This window comes from Silurus meridionalis, chromosome 23, assembly GCF_014805685.1.
Source record: "Silurus meridionalis isolate SWU-2019-XX chromosome 23, ASM1480568v1, whole genome shotgun sequence".
In the NCBI taxonomy this organism is placed as follows: Eukaryota; Metazoa; Chordata; class Actinopteri; order Siluriformes; family Siluridae; genus Silurus; species Silurus meridionalis.
The window spans coordinates 732,518-738,849 of record NC_060906.1 but is presented as its reverse complement, the minus strand read 5'-3'; the positions used below and the strand labels follow the sequence as shown (position 1 = coordinate 738,849).

Genomic DNA, 6,332 nt, shown 5'->3' with positions numbered 1-6,332 from the left:
ACATCAGTGTTACTACATTAGTTATTTACTACATCAGTGTTATTTACTACATCAGTGTTATTTACTACATTAGTGTTATTTACTACATCAGTGTTATTTACTACATTTGTTATTTACTACATCAGTGTTATTTACTACATTAGTGTTATTTACATCAGTGTTATTTACTACATCAGTGTTATTTACTACATCAGTGTTATTTACTACATTAGTTATTTACTACATCAGTTATTTACTACATCAGTGTTATTTACTACATCAGTGTTATTTACTACATCAGTTATTTACTACATTAGTTATTTACTACATCAGTGTTATTTACTACATCAGTGTTATTTACTACATCAGTGTTATTTACTACATCAGTGTTACTACATCAGTTATTTACTACATCAGTTATTTACTACATCAGTGTTATTTACTACATCAGTGTTATTTACTACATCAGTGTTATTTACTACATCAGTGTTACTACATCAGTGTTACTACATCAGTGTTACTACATTAGTTATTTACTACAGTGTTATTTACTACATTAGTGTTATTTACTACATTAGTGTTATTTACTACATTGTTATTTACTACATCAGTGTTATTTACTACATTAGTGTTATTTACTACATCAGTGTTATTTACTACATCAGTGTTATTTACTACATCAGTGTTATTTACTACATCAGTTATTTACTACATTAGTTATTTACTACATCAGTGTTATTTACTACATTAGTGTTATTTACTACATCAGTTATTTACTACATCAGTGTTATTTACTACATTAGTGTTATTTACTACATTAGTTATTTACTACATCAGTGTTATTTACTACATCAGTGTTATTTACATCAGTGTTATTTACTACATCAGTGTTATTTACTACATCAGTGTTATTTACTACATTAGTTATTTACTACATCAGTGTTATTTACTACATCAGTGTTATTTACTACATTAGTTATTTACTACATCAGTGTTATTTACTACATCAGTGTTATTTACTACATTAGTTATTTACTACATCAGTGTTATTTACTACATCAGTGTTATTTACTACATCAGTGTTATTTACTACATTAGTGTTATTTACTACATCAGTGTTATTTACTACATCAGTGTTATTTACTACATTAGTGTTATTTACTACATCAGTGTTATTTACTACATCAGTGCTATTTACTACATTAGTTATTTATTACATCAGTGTTATTTACTACATTAGTTATTTACTACATCAGTGTTATTTACTACATTAGTTATTTACTACATCAGTGTTATTTACTACATCAGCGTTATTTACTACATCAGTGTTATTTACTACATCAGTGTTATTTACTACATTAGTTATTTACTACATTAGTGTTATTTACTACATCAGTGTTATTCACTACATCAGTGTTATTTACTACATTAGTTATTTACTACATCAGTGTTATTTACTACATCAGTTATTTACTACATCAGTGTTACTACATCAGTGTTATTTACTACATCAGTTATTTACTACATCAGTGTTATTTACTACATCAGTGTTATTTACTACATCAGCGTTATTTACTACATCAGTGTTATTTACTACATTAGTTATTTACTACATCAGTGTTATTTACTACATCAGTGTTATTTACTACATCAGCGTTATTTACTACATTAGTGTTATTTACTACATCAGTGTTATTTACTACATTAGTTATTTACTACATCAGTGTTATTTACTACATCAGTGTTATTTACTACATTAGTTATTTACTACATTAGTGTTATTTACTACATCAGTGTTATTTACTACATCAGCGTTATTTACTACATCAGTGTTATTTACTACATCAGTGTTATTTACTACATTAGTTATTTACTACATCAGCGTTATTTACTACATCAGTGTTATTTACTACATTAGTGTTATTTACTACATTAGTGTTATTTACATCAGTGTTATTTACATCAGTGTTATTTACTACATTAGTGTTATTTACTACATCAGTGTTATTTACTACATCAGTGTTATTTACTACATCAGTGTTATTTACTACATTAGTTATTTACTACATCAGTGTTACTACATCAGCGTTATTTACTACATCAGTGTTATTTACATCAGTGTTATTTACTACATTAGTTATTTACTACATCAGTTATTTACTACATCAGTTATTTACTACATCAGTTATTTACTACATCAGTGTTATTTACTACATTTGTTATTTACTACATCAGTGTTATTTACTACATCAGCGTTATTTACTACATCAGTGTTATTTACTACATTAGTTATTTACTACATCAGTGTTATTTACATCAGTGTTATTTACTACATTAGTGTTATTTACTACATCAGTGTTATTTACTACATTAGTTATTTACTACATCAGTGTTATTTACTACATCAGTGTTATTTACTACATCAGCATTATTTACTACATTAGTGTTATTTACTACATCAGCATTATTTACTACATTAGTGTTATTTACTACATCAGTGTTATTTACTACATTAGTTATTTACTACATCAGTGTTATTTACTACATTAGTGTTATTTACTACATCAGTGTTATTTACTACATTAGTGTTATTTACTACATTACTGTTATTTACTACATCAGTGTTATTTACTACATTAGATATTTACTACATCAGTGTTATTTACTACATCAGTGTTATTTACTACATCAGCGTTATTTACTACATTAGTGTTATTTACTACATTAGTGTTATTTACTACATTAGTGTTATTTACTACAGTGTTATTTACTACATCAGTGTTATTTACTACAGTGTTATTTACTACATCAGTGTTATTTACTACATTAGTGTTATTTACTACATCAGTGTTATTTACTACATCAGTGTTATTTACTACATTAGTGTTATTTACTACATCAGTGTTATTTACATCAGTGTTATTTACTACATCAGTGTTATTTACTACATTAGTGTTATTTACTACATCAGTGTTATTTACTACATTAGTGTTATTTACTACATCAGTTATTTACTACATCAGTGTTATTTACTACATTAGTGTTATTTACTACATAGTGTTATTTACTACATCAGTGTTATTTACTACATCAGTGTTATTTACTACATTAGCATTATTTACTACATCAGCGTTATTTACTACATTGTTATTTACTACATTGTTATTTACTACAGTTATTTACTACATCAGTTATTTACTACATTGTTATTTACTACATCAGTGTTATTTACATCAGTGTTATTTACTACATCAGTGTATTTACTACATCAGTGTTATTTACTACATTGTTATTTACTACATTGTTATTTACTACATTAGCGTTATTTACTACAGTGTTATTTACTACATCAGTGTTATTTACTACATCAGTGTTATTTACTACATCAGTGTTATTTACTATATTTACTACATCAGTGTTATTTACATCAGTGTTATTTACATTAGTGTTATTTACTACATCAGTGTTATTTACTACAGTGTTATTTACTACAGTTATTTACTACAGTGTTATTTACTACATAGTGTTATTTACTACATCAGTGTTATTTACTACAGTTATTTACTACATGGTGTTATTTACTACATTAGCATTATTTACTACATCAGGTTATTTACTACATCAGTGTTATTTACTACAGTTATTTACTACAGTTATTTACTACATCAGCGTTATTTACTACATTAGTGTTACTACATCAGTGTATTTACTACATTAGTGTTATTTACTACATCAGTGTTATTTACTACATCAGTGTTATTTACTACATCAGTGTTATTTACTACATCAGTGTTATTTACTACATCAGTGTTATTTACTACATTAGTGTTATTTACTACATCAGTGTTATTTACTACATTAGTGTTATTTACTACATCAGTGTTACTACATCAGGTTATTTACTACATCAGTGTTATTTACTACATCAGTGTTATTTACTACATCAGTGTTATTTACTACATTAGTGTTATTTACTACATCAGTGTTATTTACTACATCAGTGTTATTTACTACATCAGTGTTATTTACTACATCAGTGTTATTTACTACATCAGTGTTATTTACTACATCAGTGTTATTTACTACATTAGTGTTATTTACTACATCAGTGTTATTTACTACATTAGTGTTATTTACTACATTAGTGTTATTTACTACAGTGTTATTTACTACATCAGTGTTATTTACTACATTAGTGTTACTACATCAGTGTTATTTACTACATTAGTGTTATTTACTACATTAGTGTTATTTACTACATCAGTGTTATTTACTACATCAGTGTTATTTACTACATTAGTGTTATTTACTACATCAGTGTTATTTACTACATTAGTTATTTACTACATCAGTGTTATTTACTACATCAGTGTTATTTACTACATTAGTGTTATTTACTACATCAGTTATTTACTACATTAGTGTTATTTACTACATCAGTGTTATTTACTACATTAGTTATTTACTACATCAGTGTTATTTACTACATTAGTGTTATTTACTACATAGTGTTATTTACTACATCAGTGTTATTTACTACATCAGTGTTATTTACTACATTAGTTATTTACTACATCAGTGTTATTTACTACATTAGTTATTTACTACATCAGTGTTATTTACTACATTAGTGTTATTTACTACATAAGTGTTATTTACTACATCAGTGTTATTTACTACATTAGTGTTATTTACTACATCAGTGTTATTTACATTAGTGTTATTTACTACATCAGTGTTATTTACATTAGTGTTATTTACTACATTAGCGTTATTTACTACATTAGTGTTATTTACTACTGTTACTGATTCACTTCTTTCTCTTCTAGTGTTTAATGGTGATGAACAATTGTGTGAAGACTCCAGTGTTCCTGCATTTCCGTGTCTGCAAACCGAGAACACGTTTATCTACAGGATCTGAGGAGTTGATGTGAAAAAGCCCAGAGCAGAAGGAGTCCAAATCACATGTATTACTTTGTCCTTTAGTTAGTATTTAATAGAGTTTCTATCTTTATGCTACAGGATCAGACCCAATCCATTCTTTATTTTCTCTCTGATCTGATCTCCATTTCTTACTAGTATCAGGTGATCAACCCAGTATGGGATCAGTGCCATCTTTAGTGCCTGCACACACACACACACACACACACACACACACACACACACACACACACACACACACACACACACACACCTGGATGTATATAATATGTATATGATGTATTATATAATATTTCCTACAAAAAAAAACATAAAACTATAATCATTTTATATAAAGTATAGAAGAAAAATAAATGGAGTTTTATTTACTCTTCTTTCTTTCTTTCTACACCACTTTCTGGAAATAAAGTTTTATCTTAAAAGTTTATTATCTACAGAAGCACATTCTTTGCTCAGAATCGTCTCATGTTGTAACCATGGAGATGTAGATGATATCATATCGTTTAGTGTGATTGCTGTATATTAGTTTAATTATATACTGGACATTTCTTCACTGAGCTGCTCCTCCTGCTGATTCATTAACTTACAATAAGTCTTGCTTTAGTTAATAGATACGGGGCATTAACTATTAAAATATAATAATAATAATAATAATAATAATAATAATAATGATAAAATTCTCAGATGTTAAAATATAATAATAATAATGATAAAATTCTCAGATGTTAAAATATAATAATAATAATGATAAAATTCTCAGATGTTAAAATATAATAATAATAATGATAAAATTCTCAGATGTTAAAATATAATAATAATAATGATAAAATTCTCAGATGTTAAAATATAATAATAATAATGATAAAATTCTCAGATGTTAAAATATAATAATAATAATAATAATAAAATAATAATAATAATAATAATAAAATAATAATAATAAAATAATAATAATAATGATAAAATTCTCAGATGTTAAAATATAATAATAATAATAATAATAATAATGATAAAATTCTCAGATGTTAAAATATAATAATAATAATAATGATAAAATTCTCAGATGTTAAAATATAATAATAATAATGATAAAATTCTCAGATGTTAAAATATAATAATAATAATAATAATAATGATAAAATTCTCAGATGTTAAAATATAATAATAATAATAATGATAAAATTCTCAGATGTTAAAATATAATAATAATAATAATGATAAAATTCTCAGATGTTAAAATATAATAATAATAATGATAAAATTCTCAGATGTTAAAATATAATAATAATAATGATAAAATTCTCAGATGTTAAAATATAATAATAATAATAATAATGATAAAATTCTCAGATGTTAAAATATAATAATAATAATGATAAAATTCTCAGATGTTAAAATATAATAATAATAAG

General features: G+C 25.0%; 1 long non-coding RNA gene across 1 annotated transcript; it reads right to left on the bottom strand.

Moving 5' to 3' along the window:
* Nucleotides 1-4,959: 4,959 nt before the first annotated feature.
* On the bottom strand, nucleotides 4,960-5,227 carry LOC124376900. Its single transcript, XR_006923983.1, has 2 exons — nucleotides 5,144-5,227; nucleotides 4,960-5,103 (listed from the first exon to the last, which is right to left on the bottom strand). It is a non-coding gene; the product is annotated as an uncharacterized LOC124376900 (long non-coding RNA).
* Between the last annotated feature and the right edge of the window lie 1,105 nt (nucleotides 5,228-6,332).